The sequence below is a fragment of the Bos indicus genome, chromosome 27 (genome assembly GCF_029378745.1).
Source record: "Bos indicus isolate NIAB-ARS_2022 breed Sahiwal x Tharparkar chromosome 27, NIAB-ARS_B.indTharparkar_mat_pri_1.0, whole genome shotgun sequence".
NCBI classification, from domain to species: domain Eukaryota; kingdom Metazoa; phylum Chordata; class Mammalia; order Artiodactyla; family Bovidae; genus Bos; species Bos indicus.
Window position 1 is genome coordinate 7,352,542 of NC_091786.1, and position 14,513 is coordinate 7,367,054.

At 38.4% G+C, this 14,513-nt stretch overlaps 1 long non-coding RNA gene across 1 annotated transcript; it reads left to right on the plus strand.

Annotated features, from left to right (window-relative positions):
• Positions 1-3,772: 3,772 nt before the first annotated feature.
• LOC139180196 (uncharacterized) lies at positions 3,773-10,657 on the plus strand. Its single transcript, XR_011564506.1, has 2 exons — positions 3,773-4,315; positions 10,475-10,657. It is a non-coding gene; the product is annotated as an uncharacterized lncRNA (long non-coding RNA).
• Positions 10,658-14,513: the final 3,856 nt, after the last annotated feature.

Below are 14,513 nucleotides of genomic sequence, written 5' to 3' on the forward strand. Positions count from 1 at the left end.
GAGGATATCTGATTGTTTCTTTTCTGTTTTCACTCTTGTAAATTTAGCCCTTTCTACATTTTGTGTGGTTATTTTTAGGTCTCTCAACATTTCTGCAGAGCTAGTACTACCTTGAAGGCTAGAAAAGTCTCTTGCTGATCACATGTGCAAGGTAAAATCAGTGAATTTGTGAATGAATCGATGTAAGGAATTAATTAATTCATCCTAGGGAAATAATTTAAAGAGCAAGTCACGTCTCTTAAGCCAGACCATACGTTTTGAAGAAGCTGTGTTGGAGAATCCGAATCATTAAATTTCCTTGGACTACAGGTATTCTGAGTCTGCAGATGACAACTAAGGATTTACCATTTGCCTTTCCCCTTATGTCGCTTCCTCTAAGCACCTGACTTTAGGGAGAGGAGAGCCAGAGACAGAAAGTTTCTGTCTTTCTCAACTGTGAAAGATATAATCAAGTGAGACCCATCGAAGTCCTCTGCTTACAGTCGACAAACGAATATTATACAAAGTCTATGTATATGCAGGTGGCAGTTTTGGGGAAAAGGTGGGCACAGGACTAGGGAATTTTGACACTCAACAAAGGTCCTAAAGATTAGTTATGCAGTGATTTCCTGCTGAGAACTGGCTACAGTTTGGACATATTTATCCCCCAGTTCCTTGGGTGAGGTCACTTTCAATCCCAATTCTAAAACAAGGTCTCCCCTTTTCTCTGAGAAACTGTAGCTACAGAATGAGATTGTAAAAATCTATTCATTTAGCAGATGTGTATTCAGCCCAGCTCTCTGTGAAGCACTGTGCTAGGTTCTGTGGGGGGATACAAAGATGTATTCAAAACAGCCCCTGTTTCAAGAAGCTTAAAATGAATCATCTAATGAAACGACAACATATTTTAGTCTTAATGTTCCAGAATTCATTAATACTTGAAACTCCCATAGCACAATTAGGGAGAGGATGCTGAGGATCTTGCAAAAAAAATCCTCATTGGTACGTTTAACATACAGTGAAATCAAATCTTACCAGCTGACTTTTTATGATAAAGTAATTGAAGTTTTTAGAAGAAAATGGCTTGCTTCAGGCTATGGAGTGAGCTGAGGTTATATAACCATTCTCACCAGCAAGCTGCTGCCAGTCTATTCTAACTCCTAGTAAATCATGATTAAAAACATTTTGTTACACAGCAGGTACAACAGAAAATGGAAATTCTTGGGCACTTTTACATTCAGTGTCACTGTTAATATAATGATTCTGGACTCGGGTTCCTGGGCACTAACTGTTTGGCAGGGGAGAATTTATTTCAGTTTATCTCAGAAGGATATGTAGGATTTACTTCTTTTACTTCAAGTTCGTGAAACTGAAGCACTTCCCCACTGTTAGCTGTTTCCCCACCAGATCTATCCACTTTTTAGTAAATACATTAGAGCAGCAGCCCCCAGCTTTTTTGGTATCAGGGACCAGTTTTGTGGAAGACGATTTTTCCATGACCTGGCAGAGGATGGTTTGGGGATACCTCAGGTGCCCTGTGGTGATTGTGTACTTTATTTCTATTATAATTATACCAGCTCCACCTCAGATCATCAGGTGTTAGATCCCGGAGGTTGGGGGCCCCTGCAAAGCACAGCACAGGAGGAGCTCAGGTGTGTCCGTGTGCACCTGGGAACATTTTCTCCCTGTTGCCACTGAATGGGGGCCTGGCAGGAGCAGAGCCATCACTCTGACAAGAGAACAGATGGGTGAGAACATTCCCGCATACAGCTCTGGGGAGCTGGGTGGAGAACAGATTCCACGCCCATTTAGTTTTCAATCTGCCTTCACATCATGTTTATGATTTTGAGAAAAAAAAAAAAAAGTCTAGCTTCGTTAACTGAAGGCTGAATTGAATTACCTCCTAAACTTGCATTCCGACCCAACAATAACTCTTCATGTACCATAAGGATAAAGAATCCCAGATTCACACAGCTTGTATGCAGACTTGAGTAGACTTATAGCTTATAAGTCTACTTACAGTAAAGTTTATTCCTTATTTGTGAATATTTTCAAACATGATATTGACAAGATGATGGAAGAGACCCATTAGTGCTAGAAAAATGACATGTGTGTGTGCCTGTGTGTATCTGTCATTTAACAAAAGAGAGATGAAAGTGATGAAAATAAGCAAGAGAAAATATTTGGAAAAATAACTATAGGATACTTAGATATTTAATAGGATAAATAACTAGCCTATTAGTTACTGAGCCTGCATAAGCAACCATACTGAGCAAGGGATTCATTTGAAGATGGTTGAGCCTGTGACACTATTCATTTTATCTGTGTCCTTCAGATACTCTCAGACATTTGAAAGAAAAGGTATGTGAAGGAAGGACAAACAATTTTTACTTGTAGAGAAATGCTTTGAGATACAGAGGTAATATGATTTTTTAAAGTGGGTTATTCACTGAAATTAAAAACATTTTACACATTAGTGCAACTGACTCATGGACATCCGGTCTTATAGCTCCTATAGGCAGGACCATAGCATGACAAGTCAAAGGAATAAACCCATCTGATCTTTGTACATTCCTCTCAAGTTTGCTCTGAACCTAGAACTGCCCTAAAAAAATAAAATAAGGTACACTGGGTAGGATCTGTACTAAAATGTTGAAAAGAAATTGTCACAAAATATATTCTTACCTTTTCCTGATCTTTGTGCAAAACATTTATCTTTCACCCTTATATGTGATCATTGCTGTGGGTTTTTTGTAAATCCTCTTTATTTTAGCTTGATGAAGTTGTCCTTTATTCCTAGTTTCTTAGTGTTTTGATCACAAATGGGTGTTGGGTTTTGTTAATTGCTCTGTATCAGTGAAGATAATTATATGTTCCTTCTTTTAGTGTATGTGTTTATGTGGTGAACTGAAATATTTAATTTTCAAATGGGAGCCAAACCTTGCTTTCCTGAGATAAATCAGAATTGAATTGTTCCTTTTTCTATTTTGCTGGATTCATTTTGCTCAAACTTTGTGAAGTATTTTTTCATCTCTATTTCCTGAGACATGTTTGTCTCTGTTGCTGTCGTTGTTCTGTTTGTAATGCTGGCATCCTCTTCTGTCAACTGGAAAATTTGCACGAGATTGACATTACTTATTTCTTTTAGACAATTACAGTTGTACATTTTCTTTGTGGGACAGTTTTAAACTACAGATTTAATTGCCTCCTGACAAAGGACTGTTTAGGTTAGTAGCTTCTTAGTAACTTGTGTCTTTCAAGGAATTTGTATGTTTCTTGTTTGTTATCAAATTTCTTGATGCATAGTTTTTAAAGATACTATCCTTTGATCATTCTACCTTGAGGATCTATAACACTGTCCTCATTTTCTTTCCTGATATTGGTAATTCATACCCTTTACTTTTGGGGTTTTTCTGGATAAATGTCTATCAATTTTATTGAGCTACTCAAAGAACCAACTTTTCAGGTCACTGACTTTTCTCTGTTTTTCTGTTTTATACTTCATTGACTTCTGCATTGTCATTATTGCTTCCTTTTGCTTACTCAAGGTTTGATTTGTCCTTATCTTTATAGATTCTCAACACAGATTAGTTTTAAGACCTTTCATGTCTTCTGACATGGAAATTTAATGCTATAAGCCCATTTTCACCTGAATTCTACAAGTTTTGATGTGCTGTATTTTCATTTACATGCCATTCAAAATATGAACTGAAAACAAAATCAAAATTTCTGTTTTGATTTTTTTTGACCTATGAGTTATGTAACAGTGTGCTACTTTATTTCCAAATTTTGAAAGACTTCATCAGATACCTTTCTATACTGACTCCTAGGTCATTTTGTTGTGGTTACAGATCACATTTTGATGGTTTTTCAATTTATAGCAATGTGTCTTACCACCCAGAATATAGTTTATCCTTGCGAATGGTCTGCATGATCTTGATATGATTAGTAATTTCTGTTGTTGAATCAGGCTTCCTTTGAAGATTTGCTTAGGATTGATTCAAAGCAGCCTTTGGTCCAGGGCTAACATGCCCACTGTGGAGCTGCTGTTTCTCTCAGGCCTGCGCCCAGTGCTCGTTTATTATAAAGTCTTTCTATTTTGGGATTTTCACTGCATGTGCTTCAGGCAATGTTTGTTCCATCGCTTTCCAGTGTTTCCGCATCTTCTGGTGGTACCCTTGTACACATTTGCAGAGCAGTAGTCAAAGACGTATGTGCATCCCTCTGCTGACCCACGGAGTTTATCTTTTGTGAGGCTCCCTCCTCTCCGATAACCTGCTTCACACACTGAAGCCACCTTGGTGGGCTCAAACACCAGTCTCTGTCTCCTCAACTGGTAAGTACTGCTTGGCTTCCCCAGCCTGTACCAGGGCTTCCGGACCATTAGTTGAGGCAGGTACATGGTTGGCTTGATTTGTTCCTTCATGTCAGGAGTCACAGCACACTGCTGCCTGTGGGCCAGTGTTGGAAAAGTATTATTTCATTTTTGTCTGGTTTTCTAGTTGTTTATGGCACGACAAAATTCCCAGTCCCATGTACTTGATTGTGTTTAGTCTATTTGCAACCTTCTGTTTTTGAATTACATTTCTTTCAGGTTCACATTTCTCACAACTATGCCTATCTTTGAAAGAATGACTATTAATTTCCATATTTTACAGAAGAGGAAAATAAAGTTTAGAGAAATCAATAAATGGGCTAGGCATAATATTTTCTTCCTCTTAGGCTGTACCCTACACTGATTTTCTTCAACAAGAGTTCTAGGAATTTGAAATCAGGCAGTTGTTGAATACAGTACTATAACTTAATAATAAATTAATATCTCTGTTTTCTTATATGCAAATGGAAATAACAAAAATAAACTCTCAGTAGTACCTCATGATAATAAGCATTGATATATATAGAGTTACAATTTGGATGATAAAGATGACGGTTAAAAATCGGTGCTCCTATAACTGGTCTTCATATCAACACTCCATACATATTCTGCATTGCTTCTCTCACAGTATTAAAATTAGTGGTAAAAAAGGAATTGAACTCTAATGTCTTTATTGCTCATTTAAGGCTCAACTTAATACATATCTTGTTTTATGTTTTATCACCTTGAGCTGTCCAATCTGTCACATGAGTGTGTGATGACTATTTTTGTTCAACATCAGTGAATATTACCGTCAACTTTTATTTGTGCTTAGTTCATCTTCTTAAAATATCAATTCAGTTCACTTACTCAGTCGTGTCCGACTCTGTGATCCCATGAACCACAGCATGCCAGGCCTCCCTGTCCATCACCAACTCCCGGAGTCCACCCAAACCCATGTCCATTGAGTCGGTGATGCCATCCAACCATCTCATCCTTTGTCATCCCCTTCTCCTCCTGCCCTCAATCTTTCCCAGCATCAGGGTCTTTTCAAATGAATCAGTTCTTCACATCAGGTGGCCAAAGGATTGGAGTTTCAGCTTCAACATCAGTCCCTCCAATGAACACCTAGGACTGATCTCCTTTAGGATGGACTGGTTGCATCTCCTTGCAGTCCAAGGGACTCTCAAGAGTCTTTTCCAATACCACAGTTCAAAACCATCAATTCTTTGGTGCTCAGCTTTCTTTATAGACCAACTCTCACATCCATACATGACCACTGGAAAAACCATAGCCTTGACTAGATGGACCTTTGTTGGCAAAGTAATGTCTCTGCTTTGGAATATGCTGCCTAGGTTGGTCATAACTTTCCTTCCAAGGAGTAAGCGTCTTTTAATTTCATGGCTGCAGTCACCATCTGCAGTGATTTTGGAGCCCCCAAAAATAAAGTCAGCCACTGTTTCCACTGTTTCCCCATCTATTTGCCATAAAGTGATGGGACCAGATGCCATGATCTTAGTTTTCTGAATGCTGAGCTTTAAGCCAACTTTTTCACTCTCCTCTTTCCCTTTCATCAAGAGGCTCTTTAGTTCTTCTTCACTTTCTGCCATAAGAGTGGTGTCATCTGCATATCTGAGGTTATTGATATTTCTCCCAGCAATCTTGATTCCAGTTTGTGCTTCCTCCAGCCCAGCGTTTCTCATGATGTACTCTGCATATAAATTAAATAAGCAGGGTGACAATATACAGCCTTGAAGTACTCCTTTTCCTATTTGGAACCAGTCTGTTGTTCCATGTCCAGTTATGACTGTTACTTCCTGACCTGCATACAGGTTTCTCAAGAGGCAGGTCAGGTGGTCTGGTATCCCCATCTCTTGAAGAATTTTCCACAGTTTATTGTGATCCACACAGTCAAAGGCTTTGGCATAGTCAATAAAGCAGAAATAGATGTTTTTCTGGAACTCTCTTGCTTTTTCCATGATCCAGCGGATGTTGGCAATTTGATCTCTGGTTCCTCTGCCTTTTCTAAAACCAGCTTGAACATCTGGAAGTTCATGGTTCACGTATTGCTGAAGCCTGGCTTGGAGAATTTTAAGCATCACTTTACTAGTGTGTGAGATGAGTGCAATTGTGCGGTAGTTTGAGCATTCTTTGGCATTGCCTTTCTTTGGGATTGGAATGAAAACTGACCTTTTCCAGTCCTGTGGCCAAATTTCCAAATTTGCTGGCATATTGAGTGTAGCACTTTCACAGCATCTTCTTTCAGGATTTGAAATAGCTCAACTGGAATTCCATCACCTCCACTAGTTTTGTTCATAGTGATGCTTCCTAAGACTGCTTGACTTCACATTCCAGGCTGTCTGGCTCTAGGTGAGTGATCACACCATCATGATTATCTGGGTCGTGATCTTTTTTGTACAGTTCTTCTGTGTATTCTTGCCACCTCTCTTAATATCTTCTGCTTCTGTTAGGTCCCTACCATTTCTGTCCTTTATTGGGCCCATCTTTGCATGAATTGGCTTCAAAATAGCTCTTGCTTATAGCTTGGGGATAAACATTTTGGGATTATATACTTTGATAAAGCCTGATGTAGTTACCACAGTTGCTTTTTGTTCATTAAATGGGATTTTATCCTTTCAAAACCAAACTATGTAGTAATTTTGACATAACATTATTTAGGATAACAAATCAAGATGCTCGCATTGATGTGCAGTGTTTAGCCTCTGCACATATGTCATCCAGAGCCAGAAACCAAGATTTTCTTGTTTTCAAAAAGACTTGGAACAGTCAATCTGCTGTTAAATATTTTGTGCCTACTTAATCCTTGTGTAATCCTTGTATAATCCAATTTCTTGAGTTAATTTGTTCATTTATAAATGTTTCCACAGCATTTAAAATTAAAAGCTAATGTAGTTCTAAAATAGAATTGCATCCTTCATAAATATAAAATGACTTTATAGTGAAGGTATATTTATATCTTGTTTTTCAAGATTTTTCTAGTTTTAATGTAAGCAGGCAGCATTCCATATTACACAGAACCTGGCCCAGCTGAGACCTGAGTCCATCCCGTAGTGAGTTTTGGAGTCTTTAGTGATTTGTCGCAATTTTCTTTATGGTGAGACCCACAAGTGTGCACCTTGGAAGCTCATGACACCGTCGTGGGTGACTTTCCCCAGAATCTCATTCTGTTTCTCTACACAGGCTCACCAGTTTCCCCTGGGCTCTCCTCAGTTCTCCAGCTTCTAACTGGAGGTTCCTTTGCCTCATTCTGTCTGACATGTTTCTGTCGTAGCCTCTGCATCTGAGGCAGGAGGATAGGAAATTATTTAAAGTGCAATAGATGATCACACCATCCTCTTAAGACAATAGTCCCTTCACTCTGCAAAAGGGACACCTCTGTCACAGCTGTCTCCGTCACTACCCCAGGCTTGCTAGGGAGCCGAGGTGTGAGAAAGCAGAGAAAATGAAACCAAACGGGATTTTCTCTAACCTCCTTCCCTAGTGGCTCAGATGGTAAAGAATCTACCTGCAGTGCAGGAGACTGGGGTTCACTCCCTGGGTCAGGAAGATCCCCTGGAGAAGAGAATGGCTACCCACTTCAGTATTCTTGCCTGGATAATCCCATGGACAGAGGAATCTGGAGGGCTACAATCCATGGGTCGTGAAGAGTCAAACATGACTGAGCAACTAACACTTATCACTTCCCTTGTGTGTTAGGAGATCCCCATCATGCTCCTCAAACCAGAGCTGGAGGACTCCCCTGGAGCTCTGTCTTGGTCCTTGATGATGCCACTTCCAAATCTGCAGCTGCATTGAGCCAAGACCAAAGATAATAAATGGGGAAAAAATTAGGTAAAACCACCACTAATTGAGGAGTACTTCATAGTCTAGTTACTTCTTTAATAAGCTTATTACTATTTACTTTTTTAAAACTAGACTTTATTTTTTACACTAGTTGTGCTTTCACAGCAGTATTGAGCAGAAGGTAGAGGCTTCCCACATACCCTTCAACACACAGCATATACCCTCCAACAAGATGGTACATTTGTTGCAACTGAAGACCTATACTGACATACCATTATCACCCAAACTCTACTAAAGTTCACTTTCAGTGCTGTACATTCTGTGGGTTTAGAAAAATTTATAGTGATACTATTTGCCATTTTAATGTAATACGGAGTAGTTTTACTGCCCTAAAAATCCTCTCCACCTAGTAATCCTTCTCCTCACTGACCCCCTAGCAACCACTGATATTTTTACACACACACACACTCTCTCTATATATATGTATATAAGCGTGTGTGTGTGTGTGTGTGTGTGTGTGTACACCAGAGGATCCTCTCCTCTTCCCAAATATTTTTATTAGCGTAATGAAAGCTGAAAGTTGTCACTGAATTCTTCCAGGTAGAAATGTTTCTCTAAAGTTATAAAGCAAAAATTAAGATTCAAAGAAACTGAACAATGATATTTATAGACTACATCTCTTATTTAACATGCAAACTGTTAATATGCTTTTAAAGGAAAATAGGTAAGCTAACAGTTTCAGGAAGCTAGTAGACAAATATTCCCTTGTAGCATATTGTCATTGGCCAAGACAAAGCTCTACCAAAGAGCAGATGCATTCCAGTATCTCTGTTGTTATGAAATGGAGAGACCTAATCATTTTCTTAGGCAATTTATTTGCCGTCCCAGGATCAATACTTTATATCAGAGAGTGGGCTTACCGTGACAGCATGACCTTCGAGTTGGCTCTCCTTCAAGTGCTATAAAGCACACTAAAGAAAATAAACAAGCCACAGTAAATATCCCCTCAAGTACAATTTTACTTGAAAATAATAAGACAAAATAGAAATATAACAAAATGATACATTAATTTGGTACCTCAGGTTTGCAGCTTCAAGTTAGTTGCAAAATTATCCTAAGGCATGTCATTTAAAGCTCCTGATATCAGTTTCCTAGATATAAATCCTACAAAATAATGGTTCCACAGAAAAGTGATGAAAAACGTCTAAGTACCTTTAAACTGAAAAGGGTTCTAAAGTGTTAGATTTGATGACAATGCACAGACATGCTGTATTATTGATCCCAGAGGTTGAGCCATGTAATGAGATGACCAGGAGCAAGCATGAGTTTATTTCAAAGTACAGGATGGTCACAGACCTACTCTGTCATCAGGTTCTGATAGTGATTCCATAGTGCCATCTTAAAGTATGAAGAATGTGTGCATGCTAAGTCACTTCAGTCGTGTCCACTCTTTGCGATGCTATTAACTGTAGCCCGCCAGGCTCCTCTGTCCATGGGATTCTCCAGGCAAGAATACTGGAGTGGGTTGCCATGCCCTCCTCCAGCAGATCTTTCCTACCCAGTAATCGAGCCTGTGACTCCTGTATTGCAGGCAGATTCTTTACTGTTGAGCCACTCAGGAAGCCCATGAAGAATAATAAAGGTTAAAAAAAAATAAGCTTTCATTGAAAAGTAGCTTACATTGACATCAGCTTACATGCTAACTCATCTTCCTATTTTAACTCACTCATCACTGGAAATCTTTGTTCCGAGGTTTAAGCTATTTCTTTATCATGAAAAATCTGAAATGATGAGACAACTCAGTACACAAGGTTTTTCAATCCAAAGTATGAGACTTTCCCAATTTGTGATTTTTTGGAACTAAGGGCTAAAATACAAGATACTATTTATGCAAACAAAAGTAAAGACATACACTTTGCTATATACAATCCAGTCTTGCGTTTGGATCACCTACAGTTGATTGTAATCATTTGTAAACTCCTTTACAGAATATTATTGTTGAAAGGACCACACGATGAAGGAACTCTTTCCTTAAAAAACTGATACTCTGTTTTTTATGTAAAATAATTGTCATTTCAAACATGATTAATTTGTATACACTGATTTTACAAAAAAGACTGCAACTGTTTTTTGGGAAGCCAACTGTTTTGCCTTTTAGCACAACATTATAAATTATAAACACATAAATTGCACCCATTTTTTTCATGAACAAAATGGGAAAATAGTAAACTGCTAAAATAGTCATTTGGGCAGATGTCTGAAATAGTTGTAATAAAGAAACAAGCTGTCATCAGATTAATCTATTTGGTTATATTGTTCCTTTAACTTTTTTTACAGAATGCTACATATTCACAGTGAAATACTGAGTCCAGTGTCCTATAGAAGTCACAGGAGCAAAGAAAAGATGACGTGATGTTATTACTTTCATCTACTCCTCACCTCATGTGAATCATTATGACAGAAAACCTGAAATATAATTCAAGGTGGTTTAATAAATTATTATATTTTGGGGGCAATTCATTTAATGTCTCTGAGTTTATTTATAAATGAAGAATTTTTTAAAAAAAAGGTCTCTACAGTCCTTTTCAACCCTCAAATGCAATGATTATAGTGATATAGTTAACTGTTTAAGACATAGTAATGTAATCAGATCTCATCTGTCAGCTACTTCACACACATCATTTGGAAAACGTTTTGAAGTGGGTACCATTTTATTCAGATTTCAGTTTCACAGATACGGTTCAGTTCAGTTCAGTTCAGTCAATCAGTTGTGTCCGACTCTTTGCAGTCCCATGAACCGCAGCATGCCAGGCCTCCCTGTTCATCACCAACTTCCTGAGTCCACTCAAATCCAGTCCATTGAGTTGATGATGCCATCCAAACATCTTATCCTCTGTCGTCCCCTTCTCCTCCTGTCCTCAATCTTTCCCAGCATCACAGTCTTTTCCAATGAGTCAGCTCTTCGCATGAGGTGGCCAAATTATTGGACTTTCAGCTTCCACATCAGTCCCTCCAATGAACATCCAGGACTGATCTCCTTTAGGATGGACTGGTTGGATGTCCTTGCAATCCAAGGGACTCTGAAGAGTCTTCTCCAACAGCATGGTTCAAAAGCATCAATTCTTCAGTGCTCAGCTTTCTTCATAGTCCAGTTCTCACATCCATACATGACCACTGAAAAAACCATAGCCTTGACTAGATGGACCTTTGTTGGCAAAGTAACATCTCTGCTTTTTAATATTCTGTCTAGGTTGGTCATAACTTTCCTTCCAGGGAGTAAGCGTCTTTTAATTTCATGGCTGCAATCACCATCGGCAGTGATTTTGGAGCCCCCCAAAATAAAGTCTAACACTGTTTCCACTGTTTCTCCATCTATTTGCCATGAAATAATGGGACCAGATGGCATGATCTTGGTTTTCTGAATGATGAGCTTTAAGCCAACTTTATCACTCTCCTCTTTCTCTTTCATTAAGAGGCTCTTTAGTTCTTCTCCACTTTCTGCTATAAGAGTGGTGTCATCTGCATGTCTGAGGTTATTGATGTTTCTCCCGGCAATCTTGATTCCAGCTTGTGCTTCCTCCAGCCCAGCGTTTCTCATGATGTCCTCTGCATATAAGTTAAATAAGCAGGGTAACAATATACAGCCTTGACATACTCCTTTTCCTGTTTGGAACTAGTCTGTTCTTCCATGTCCAGTTCTAACTGTTGCTTCCTGACCTGCATACAGGTTTCTCAAGAGGCAGGTCAGGTGGTCTGGTATTCCCATCTCTTGAAGAATTTTCCATAGTTTATTGTGATCCACACAATCAAAGACTTTGGCATAGTCAATAAAGCAGAAATAGATGTTTTTTCTGGAACTCTCTTGCTTTTTCGATGATCCATCAGATGTTGGCAATTTGATTGCCTTTTATTTCCTCTGCCTTTTCTAAAACCAGCTTGAACATCTGGAAGTTCATGGTTCACGTATTGCTGAAGCCTGGCTTGGAGAATTTTAAGCATCACTTTACTAGTGTGTGAGATGAGTGCAATTGTGCAGTAGTTTGAGCATTCTTTGACATTGCCTTTCTTTGGGATTGGAATGAAAAGTGACCTTTTCCAGTCTTCTGGCCACTGCTGAGTTTTCGAAATTTGCTGGCATCTTGAGTGCAGCACTTTAACAGCATCATCTTTCAGGATTTGAAATAGCTCAACTGGAATTCCATCACCTCCACTAGCTTTGTTCATAGTGATGCTTCCTAAGGCCCACTTGACTTCACATTCCAGGCAGTCTGGCTCTAGGATTATCTGGGTCATGAAGATCTTTTTTGTATAGTTCTTCTGTGTATTCTTGCCACCTCTTCTTAATATCTTCTGCTTCTGTTAGGTCCCTACCATTTCTGTCCTTTATTGGGCCCATCTTTGCATGAAATGTTCCCTTGGTATCTCTAATTTTCTTGAAGAGATCTCTAGTCTTTCCCATTCTATTGTTTTACTCTATTTCTTTGCATTGATCGCTGAGGAAGTCTTTCTTATCTCTCCTTGCTATTCTTTGGAACTCTGCATTCAAATGGGTATATCTTACCTTTTCTCCTTTGCTTTTCACTTCCTGTCTTTTCACAGCTATTTGTAAGGCCTCTTCAGACAGCCATTTGTTTTTTGCGTGTTTCATTCAGCTTAATTTGATTTTTAATGCAAGGGAGTCATCATGTATCATGTACATGAAATGAAGTTGATAGACTGAAGTATATAGGTTCATTACTTTGGGCAAACTTGTGCATCCATATGGCCCCCACCCCAATGAAGCCTGATTACTTTCATCAACTCAGGAAGTTCCCTCCACAGCTTTTGAAAGAACTGAGATGTCTGATGACAGCCCACAAGGAACTGAATCCTGCCGCAACACTGTGGATGAGTGAGGAAGCTAAAAAGGGGCTCCATCCCAGGCGAGCCTTGAGATGGGTGAGGTCTGCTACGAAGATCCAGAGCCAGATGACCTGGATGGTCTAGATAAACTGTGCCTGGACTGCTGACCCACAGAAACATAATACACATTGCTTTAAGCCTCCACCGTTGGGGTAATTTGTTAGGCAGCAGTAGAGAAGGACACAGTGACAACAGGCTTGTAGTGAGATTTGCATTTGCTTTGGGAGACTCAGTGCAGTGTTTGCAGATGCATTCTCCAGACTGGAGGCTGTCAGAGTGAAGGTGATTCTATGGTTGAGCATCTCAGTAGTTTTTACTTAAAAGGCAGGAAGAGCATGGTGCCCTTCGAGGTCAGGTGGTAAAGAAGCTGCAATCATTTCCATTAGCAAGGAGAGAGAGAAGTAGACTTCTTGTGAGGTTGGTTTGGGCAGTTTTTTTGTTTTTGTTTTTTTTTTGTATTGTGCCCAAATAATTCTAGAATGCTCTTTGTTTTGTCTTGCTCCATCATCAATTGACTTATTTTTGATTTGCTGGTCTTTAAAATTGTTTATGTTCATCTGGAGAAAATTTCTAATAGCCAAACCAACTACCTCCCATTTGACAGCAGTCAGGGTTCTTTTTTCTCTCTTTCTCAATCCATAAATATGCTCCAGACATTCTTGTACAACTCTTTTTTTGTGGACCCCCCCCAAAAGTTCATTTCTTTTGAATAATATCTAGGAGTAGAGTGTTCATAGTCTAGGCAGATGTATAATTTCATAAGTAATTGCCAACCATATTCTTTAAAATTTTTTATTTTAATTTTTAAAAATATTTTTTACAATTTTGTGTTAGTTTGTGCCATACAATTATATTCTTATCAGTAATCTATGAGAATTACAGATGCTGTACATTTTCAAAACACAATGTTGAAAATTTTTCAATTTTAGCTATTCTAATGAGTGTAAAGTAGCATCTTATTTTGGAAATTATTTTAATTCCCCTGATGATTAATGATATTGAGCATCTTTTCAGTGCCTATTTGGCCATCTGTACATCTTTTTTAAAATTTATTTTTATTTGGATGATAGTTGCTTTACAATGTTGTGTGTACATCTTCTTTCTCAAGTTTCTATTCAAGTCCTTTGCCCAATTTTATTGGATTTTCCTTTCCTTATTGATTTGTAGGAATTCTTTGTACATGTTGAATATATTTCTTTTGTCTTTTATCAAATGTATGCACAATGAGTACTTTTATCCAGTTTGTAAATTTTGTTTTCATTTCTTTGTCCTTTAATAAGCTAAGGTTTTAAATTTTGATAAGAGTCTAATCTATTACTGGCTCCTTTAGACTTTCACAACCTGTCTAAAAATTTTGCCTATCCAAGGGTCAGGATGATATTCTTCTCTATCTTCTTCTAGAAGCTTTATAATTGTAACTTTTATGATTGGGTCTATAATCCACTTCAGATTAATATTCAAGCATGGACATGGA